Below are 9,955 nucleotides of genomic sequence, written 5' to 3' on the forward strand. Positions count from 1 at the left end.
CAAGACCATTGGACATGAGGAGGTCAAGACACTGAGAACCAGAATATTGAAGGATTCTCTCCAATGTGAGTTATAAAGGTGTCAAAATTGCCAAGGATGATTGAAGAAGTGGTGGAGAGTCAGTGAGGTACTTGCTAAACTTTAACTGAATAAGAAGGGCTGATCTTAGTGTCTGTACATGACTGGAGCAAGGGCCTATGATAGGAGGTTGCCATATGGCATGACCTACAAAGGAGCAGGGATTTTTTTTTTAAAGGAAGGAGGTAGTACTGGTTTGGAACTACCAAGAAGAAACAAAGGAGAATATCTACTCCACCCCCAAGATTTATGGGAAATAAGAGGGAAAAAAATCACCTTTTTGGAGGCTACAGGGTATGCAGTATCCACAAGGGCAAATAAGTTTTTGTTAGAGCAGGAAAGTGAAGGAAACATTTAAAGAAGAATTTGAGAATCCCAGGGATTAAGTTGATGAGGTATCAGGAATTCCAGAGAGTACATTGGAAGGATTTAAGGGAGAAGGAAGGAGTGGAAGACTGCTCCAGATTAGGGGATATTAAAATTGATATGGGGATGAGAGGTCAAGTAATGAAAGAGGACTCGTGGTTCCTGGAGTGACTAAAGTAAACAGGAATGTAGGGCATGATGTGATTAGTCCCCAAACTTGACTTTGCTATCTACAGAAAGGATTACACAACTCTCTCATCATTTCAGGAAATATCCAAGGAAGCATGAAAGGTGAGAAGAGGGATTTAAGAGTTTGTGATAGAAATGCCAAACAAGAAAGTTTTAAATTTACTCAGCATGCCTGACTTCTTAACAGAGAGCTGCATTTTCAGTACAAAAATTTACTGGTAGAAGCCTGTAGTGAATGGTCCAAAAAAACCACCAAAAACAAAAACAAAACTGCACCATATTATGATGCCCACCATTATCAGCAATTACTAAGCACATGTTTTGGGCATTTATTGTGTTAAGCTATTTATATCTATTATTTAATTTAATTTTATAAGCAACACTGTCAGTAGGTCTAATAATCTCCATTTCACGGTTAAACAAAACAACGACGATAAGAAAAAAACAAGCTCAAAAAACCCAAAACAAAACCAGAACAAGGGTCAGTAAGGATTTGAACTTACAGCTCTCTGACTCCAAAGTTAAAGTTGAATGATGGTGAGGATCTGGAGTTTTGGAAGATTCGAGGGTAAATGTGGAGTAAAAGTCTGGTTCCAGGAGCAATTCAGCTCCACAAATATGTTCATACTCCAGCACTGCACTCAACCCTGGAATAAAAAAGATTAATAAAACTTGATCTTTGCCCTAGAGGAGTTCAAAATCTACTGGATGGACTTTGTAAACCAAAATTACAGTCCATTACGACAAGTGCAAATATGAAAAAGCCTGTGTCCAGATAGGGGTAATACACAGGAAGAAATGACTAACTGCATCAGGATGGTTTCAAGGGACCAATCAGAGTTTTCCAGGCAGAAAAAGGATGTAGCACATTCTAGAAGGGGCTAATGTGATTAAAGACACATGTGGGCTTGTTAGGTGTGAATTGGAGACCCAACATTTTCTGAGACTGTGGTGAAACACATAAGGATTAGTGAAGATATAGTCACATATAATAGGAGGTGAAGCCAATGAGAAAGCTAAAGAAAGACTATCCCTTGGTTTTATATAAGTTGCATGGTTTTTCTCATAAGAGTTGACACTCCAAGAAAAAATATAAAATTTCTGGCCAGAGCTTCTCTTATTTTTAATAATCACAAGTATGTCTTATCCCCATTATGCAAATGAGAAGAGAAGAGGCAGAAGTCCAAGTCTGTTTGACTCCATAATTCATGTGCTTTATACTTCCCACAAGGGGATTCCAAAAATGCACTGTAACATGTATAAGTCATTTGGCCAAGTGGGAATCAGTAGCAAGAGAGAAGAAACTGGGAAAAAAAAAATAACAACAACAAAAAAGAATCACATAATAATACAGAAGGATTTTATAGGTAAAAATACCAATTGCAGAAAGTTTTTATGCATCGTCATGAATGCTGGCCAAATGTGTATAAGTGCCAAGAATACAAAAAGGCTTAGAACACCATCTATATTTTGTGTTAGGAACAGATTATGTATATGAAAATAACTTAATTGTTCATTCATTATTTTACAAAAATATTTATTTGTTAATATGTACTGGACAACTTGCTAGTTCATATAAAATTCATATAAAAATAAAACAGAATCTCTGCCCTGCAGGAACTCACAGTCAAGTAAAGGAGACACAGGGGGAATTCCCTGGTGGTCCAGTGGTTAGGACTCTGTGTGTCCACTGCTGGGGTTCGATCCCTGCTCGTGGAAAGATCCTGCAAGCCACGCAATGTGGCCAAAAAAAAAAAAAAAAGTAAAGGAGACACAAATGAGTAATTTATGTATGGAAAGTGCTCTATGAGAAAGCCCTAAGCTTGAAAATAAGTGTGAGTTATCGAGCACATAGCAGATGCCCCCAAAAGTTATAGCTATAAGTGTTGCCCAGTAGGTGTGAGTGGGAGGGAGAGCCTCTGGTTACGTTCTGCATTCTGAGTTTTGGCCTATTCAACTAGAATTTCAGGGAGGCAGGATCTAGGCACATTTATGTTTCACAATTGCTCCAGGTGATTCCTCTGAAGAGACAAAGTTGGGAAGCGTGAGTTAAGGCAGTGGTTTTTAACCACAGATACACACTAGCATCATTTGGGGAGCTTGAAAAAGAATGCTGCCTGGGTTCCCTCCCAGTCTCATTGAACTAGAATGTCTGAAGGTGTGTCTCATGCATTAGTATTTTTAAAATACTGTCTAGGTGATTCTAATGGTCAGCCAAGATTGAAGACCACTGAGTTAAGGGATTGGCATGGATGGGATAGCCCAAAAAGGAGGCTAAGAAAAAGCAAAAGTGAAAGAGTAACACTAGAGATAGGAGAGGATGCAAGGAAAATTCATGTTGTAGCATTACAGGGGCCTTTCACAGAGGAGTGAAGATGTGGTCACCTGTTACAAAATGGCACAGAGACATCAACATGGTTGCTGGATTTGATTATTATAAGGTGGCTGTTGACCCTGATGAGAAGGGATGCAAAGGATGGCGGGATAGAAGCCAGATTACAATGAATTGAGGATAGCATGAAGGAGAGAAAGTAAAGAGAGAGAGAGTAAAGATTATTCTTCTAAGAAACTTGCCTTGAGTGGAATAGAGAAAGTTTCAGAAGGATGGAGAGTTGGTCAAGAAAGGATAATTGGTAAAGGTGGGAGAACCTAAGACCCGGAACACAGAAGTTATAAGGAGAAAAGAAAGTTCTTCCTCTAGGAAAAGCCTTAAGGATAAGGATAGATATAGACAGATTTATACCTGGGGGAAGGAGGGAAAGTTGAGGGAATTCCCACCCAAGGAACTCATTTGTGCTGATTGATTAAGCCAAAAATCTGGGGAGGGGGATGAAGGAGGGAAGGGTGGCATTGAAGAACCAGTTGATAATTTAAAGAAGTTGGAAAGAATGGGGCCGAGTTAAGGGAAATGTACAAAGGCCTGATATGAGTGCATTGAGAGCATTGCCTTGGTAGAAGATATTAAAATGAACAAATTATGCAACTTTATTCAGCAGAAGTCTGGGTATAGAAGCCAACACTCGATAAATGAATTGATTTGGGATACGTGAATTACAGGACAAGGAGAGCAGACAGATGTTAGTACTATCAGCACTCCTTCCCTAGTAATATTAGGTACCAAATAAAAGATACTACAAGTGGTCTTCCCAGAGCCAGTGCAAGAAAAAATGGCTTCCTGGGCAAACATTATATGGAGGAAAGGAGAGCTATTAAATATTAGGCTTAAGAAAGAGAATGAGGAGTAAGAGAAGTTGAATGGCAACAGTGCTGAGACCACAATTGTGTCAGTTAAGCTGGCAACAGTGACCAGTCTGATTGGAGTAGGAGATGTATGAGTGTGGAAGAGAAGAAACAGATGAGATCCAATTGTGAAGGGTCTTGGATGCTGGGATAAGGAGATACAGACTGAATCCTATGAGTGGTGAAGAGTTATGGTTTGCTTTTCTTTGATCGTGGAAAATGGTGTGCAAAGTTGCATTTTAAGCAGGTTAATTTGGCAGCCACCTATATGGCTCATCTGGATATTAGATGTTGACCTCCTAAGTTTCTTGTGGTTTTCACTATTCAGCTCCTCTACTAACTTACTCTTCCATTCCTCACAATCATTATTATTTAGCACCTTGTGCTCCTGCTTTCACCACTACCTTCATAGATTTTTTTGCAGACCTCATTCTCTTTGCCCTCTCTGCCTCTTTCCACAACGACTGGAATTTCCTCCTCTGTTGGCATCTGTCCTGCTTCCATTCCTATTTATCAGGCTGTTCTTTTCCTTCTTTTTAAACTCTCCTCCTTCCTCTATCCCCCTAATGCAGGTATCAGTCTGGAGCCCCTGTTCCTCTTTGTCTTCTTCTGAGGATACTTCCTCTTTACGGCTTACCACCTCTGTGCAGATGACACAAACCTATACCTCCAGCCATCCCTGCTATCCTGAGTTATAGACCCCACATTTCGATTTCTCAGTATATCTTCACATGGGGTCCCTCCTGTAACTCAGTGTTACTAAAACAGAATTATTACATATCCTACAAAAGAAGAGTTTCTTTCCCTATGCACAAAACTTCTGTTTTGTCTTTTTAAAATATATATTTGTACCCCCTATTAACATCCTATCTGGGTTGTTGTAGTAGTTTCTTAATTGGCTTATTGGGTTCTGGATTTTTATCCCTTTGATTTGAGTTATGAAACATTGACAGATAAATCTTTCTGAAACGAGTTTTATTCACGTTCTCCAATTGGCCTCATTTCTCAGCCTTCCTGTCCCTGTAAGAAAGGCTAATGGACTCTCCATTATTCATGGATTGAAGTCCAAAACAAATTTCTTAGCTTTAAATCATTTGTTCTTTAATGGCAATAATATTTTTGTTGATCTTTATGTTTTTCTGTAGTGTTTCCTAAATTGAGTTATATCAAGCCCTCATCTTCATTTTATTTGTCTATTTAATAAGCAAACATTTTCCAGCATCTCTGGTGTTCTGACAAGAGGTAAATGCTTCACACTTGAGAATTACCTGCCCTACATTTTTCCCTGTCTACCCCAAACACAAGGTTTTCTACACTCAACTCCCAAATGTGACGGTTTCCTGAAGGTGACAGTGACCTTGATAATAAAAAAGGCATCTCTTGGGGCTTCCCTGGTGGCACAGTGGCTGAGAGTCCGCCTGCCGATGCAGGGGGCACAGGTTCGTGCCCCAGCCTGGGAAGATCCCACATGCCGCGGAGCGGCTGGGCCCGTGAGCCATGGCCGCTGAGCCTGCGTGTCCGGAGCCTGTGCTCCGCAACGGGAGAGGCCACAACAGTGAGAGGCCACGTACCACAAAAAAACAAACAAAAAACAAACAAACAAAAGGCATCTCTTTTTACTTATAATAAGATTTTTATAAGGAAATATGCTCTATAGTACTTTTTTGGTCTGCTGTTTTTTATTTCCTTTTTTTAAAAATAGGCTTTCTGGATGAGTAATCTGTGAGGCAGACATCCATCCTTGTTACTACCTTACTACAGGAATTATTGCACACATAGTGAATGGTGTACTCTGGGGGCACTTTTGGCCCATTAGCCTTTCTGGTTGCATAGTAGTTCAGTCTCTCCTTTCTTAAGTGCGAAAAGACTTCTTTATGTGAACCCCCATTTGATACCTAAGGACCTATGCTTTAGCTGGAATTTCAAGCTGGCTTGGGCTTCCATGTTATGTGAAGAAATGATTAAGCCTGCAACCATGAGGTTTCCGTAGTCTGCAGGATCCAGAGAGAAAGGAATCTTTCTGATTGAAACCCTCCTGGTTCTGGACACCTTTTTTTGCACCAAAGCTGCTTTCCCCCATAATTACTATATTGAACTTTCTTTTGTTCGGTTTCTTCTGTTGCTTTTCTAATCAACTGGATTTTAATACATACAATTTCCATTGTTTGTTTTGCGTATAAAATGTGTTTTTAACAATTGCTTGAGTTTTTCAGATTAAATATTTATTTAGGCCTATTGTTTCTGCCAAATCTTAAACGTTGTTTACATTATCACCTTTTCTAGAAGTCATATGTTGCTCCTTAAGAATTTTGAAAAAGAATAAGAACATGAGAAATATGGATTAATTTGCAGAATACTAAATTTTGCATTTTTCTTACATGAATATATTTTCCTTTCTAACATGATTATAAGCTTCATGTGGGTAATAATTTATCATAGTGTATAGTTCTCTGTACAGCACCCAATAGGGTCACATAGGTAGTAAACACTCAGGAAATACTTATTGGCCTTTGTTTCAGGAACACAATCTATCTGTGTTGAAAAAGGATTTTTAATATCCAGCAACTTCAAATCAATCATGCCAATTTATTGAACTTAAGAATTTAACCAGACAACAATAAAGACACAGACCTACTAGAGAATGGACTTGAGGATATGGGGAGGGGGAAGGGTAAGCTGTGACAAAGCGAAAGAGAGGCATGGACATATATACACTACCAAACGTAAGGAAGATAGCTAGTGGGAAGCAGCTGCATAGCACAGGGAGATCAGCTCGGTGGTTTGTGACCGCCTGTAGGGGTGGGATAGGGAGGGTGGGAGGGAGATGCAAGAGGGAGGGGATATGGGAACATATATATATATGTATAACTGATTCACTTTGTTATAAAGCAGAAACTAACACACCATTGTTAAGCAATTATACTCCAATAAAGATGTAAAAAAAAAAAAAAAGAATTTAACCAAACTTCAATTTTTAAAAAACTGTTTCCTACAACAAACCCTTGTTTGTTTCTCTCTGCCTCTCCCCATACTTAAGGAATTCTGTTGGTTTGATCTTGACTGTTATCTAGATCTCCGTGTGTTAACAGGGATGAAGTATTAACTTGTTGACTTATTATTAGTAATGATTTCATCTAGTACCATACAGCAAGGAAATCAAGAATAGTCTTGTTCTTTGAATTTATAATAAATAGATTAAAACAATTCTATTCTGTATATAAGTTTTGGAGATTAGACTAAAGCTGTAGGCTCTTTGGGGTGTGTGTGTATACTTTAAAAAATGTTAATTAGAAAACTTAATCCAAACAACTTATCCTTTTGCTAACAGATAAAAGTGTAATAATGGATCCTAGAAGGAAACATTAGCAACTTCTTTCGAATGTTGTATTTGAATATGCACTTGAACTTTTTAGTTAATAATTTAGATAATAAAATTCCACATGAAATCTATGTCAAAAAATGGTTAGAAAATACAAAAAGTGTATCAGTAGACATGATTCTGTAGAATCTGAAGATGGCTGTAAAAAAGAAAAAAAAAGCTTCTAGATATGGATGAATTTAGGAAATATTTTGCACTAAATTTTTACTTTAAATTTGAAATCAATATGGAAGAGTATTGGTTGCAAATAAATCATCAAATCATAACTATTTTAAACACTCTGCTAACCCTGTGCTTGCTGCCATGAAGTACATATGAAAAATAGAAGAAAAATCTTTGTTCTCATAGTTTATTCCCATTAGAGGAAAAACATAAAATGATACCAAGTTAAATAGTAAAAAGCTTAAAAATCATCTTGAGATTAAAAACAGAAGAGAGAGCACAGGACAATATTTATTCACAACATATTCTTTGGTCTAGTTCTATGTTTATTTTTTTATCTTTAGTTTTTATTAATTTTTATTGGAGTATAGTTGCTTTACAATGTTGTGTTAATTTGTACTGTACAGCAAAATGAATCAGCTATAATATGTGCCATTCCCTCCTTTTCTCCCTTCCTCCCTTCTCTCCCAAAGCATGGCTGAGCACCTTCTGTATGTCAGGCCCTGTGCGGGGTATAGAGTTACAAAGAAAAATGAAGTATAGTTTCTGCCCTTGAATGAATCCAATTATACCAATTGGAATCTTCAGGAGCCATCATTTAACAGGTCAAACATCAGAGAGCAGCAAGGAGGGGTGTCTGTTACACCCCCAATGTGGGGGGTTCTTAGAAGGATTTTTAGTCCAATGGTGTCTCCCAGGCATAAGATCTGTTCAGGAGGGGTTGTAGCCAGCCCTTTACAAATATACTGGGATATCTTTGTGGAACCCAGTCAACTTTTCTAATCCACTCTGAGCTTCAGAATGGGAACAAGATCTAAATCAAGTTAACTACTTACGAGGCAACAGGGACTTTATAATCATTACTAAATAAGACTACAAGATGAAATTAGGACTCAAACCCCAGGCGATGTACGTAAAAGTAATTTTCATTAGATTATGACATATTCTGAACTTCACCAATCACCAAATGTTCTTACTTCTGAACATCCAAAGAACAATGTGGATAAGCAGAGGTTTAGAATTAGGGGAAGGAAAGTCTACTGTGGATGAGGAATGTGTATCTTAAGGGAAGCAAGGGCACTCCCTAAACTTACCATGACTTCTAAGAAATCACATAGTTCCTGGAATGTAATAAGTAATCAATAAAAATTATTGTTAAGAGAAAGATTTATGTCAAAAAGATACATCATTTTCAGAGGATAGCTCTGGAGACTCCTATCAGAGATATTCCCATGCCAGTGTCTGTGGCTCAGTCTGAGGTGGATGTTAGGTGTCTCCTTATTCCCCCAAACAGGTCATCTAATAGCTTTAACCTGTGACTTTTTAAACAGTATCTATTATTTTCCTCTTTGAGCAATGTATATTAAAGTGGTATATTTATATTACATAAATATATTTTACATAAACTGGTTTGTATATGGGAAGGGTGGCATTAGATTATTGTGTTTCCACTTTCTGACTTTTATTTCAGGAATGTATGGCTGCCTTGCTTCTCTTGGCCCTTCTGGTTCTAGTGTTAATTCAATGAAACAGATCTGGGGACCCTGCTTCTCCCCACTACCTTAATAGAAAGATTAACTGGCTTTCCTCATTAAGGGGGTTCTGATGTCCCAGGCAGACTAAAAGGCTTAACTTGTTTCCTTCATTTAAAGTGTTTTGAACTCTCACATTAGATCCTGATTTTTAGACCACGTCCATGGTAAACTGGGCATAGATCTTGGATTCTAGAGTATTTCCATTCCTCTAATTCTAGTTCCTGAAATCTTACAGGATAGATTAAATTATATAGTGCTTTCTGAGCCTCTCCTAGAAAAAAAAAAATCCTAGGGTTTCATCAAATCCTAATTAAAAGAATGAAGGACTCAGTGCAAAGTATGTCAGTCTGGTTCAGTGCCCAAGCACGAAGCTTGTATTAGACTGTTTGAAAAGGTGAGTAACCTTAGTGCTCATGACTTTAAACTTGGAGGATGCCTTTGAAGAGTGTGGAAGTCTGGTTGAACCTGGCAGTTTGTTTATTCCTTATGAGAACATTAGGTGTCAGGGCAATGGCTCAAAGGAAATTACTCTCACACCTTCCTTTAAGTAGGGAGAAGAGAAGAGCGGTATGTTGGCTCCTCCAGTTCCACATTAGGAATATGCCTCAGGGTCGCTGGGAAACGAAAGGGGTCATACAGAACAGGGAAGAACCTCAGCTCAGAGAGGGTATTCATTTGAGTGAGAAAGGGTTGGGAGAAAAACTTAAACCTTCCAGAAATCAGGAAAGGTTTGGGGGACAAGGGGAGGACGCTTTACCTAGGAATGTGAGACAGCAGCTGAGTGGTAAAGGGGACTGACAGAAGACGAGCAGGCTTTGAAAATAGGGAAATGGATAATTAAGCATTCTTTAAGGATCCAAATCTGGAGAATGAGCTTTCTCTCTCACTCTGGAGTGTTTGTCTCTGATGAACCTTTGGGCAGATGTTGGTCTTCTTTAGCAAATTGTGTTAATTCTGGCTTTGCGAGGTGGGGCTTGAAAAACTTAAAGTTTGGGTGGAGAATCTA

This window comes from Hyperoodon ampullatus (genome assembly GCF_949752795.1).
Source record: "Hyperoodon ampullatus genome assembly, chromosome: 8".
Taxonomy (NCBI): Eukaryota; Metazoa; Chordata; class Mammalia; order Artiodactyla; family Ziphiidae; genus Hyperoodon; species Hyperoodon ampullatus.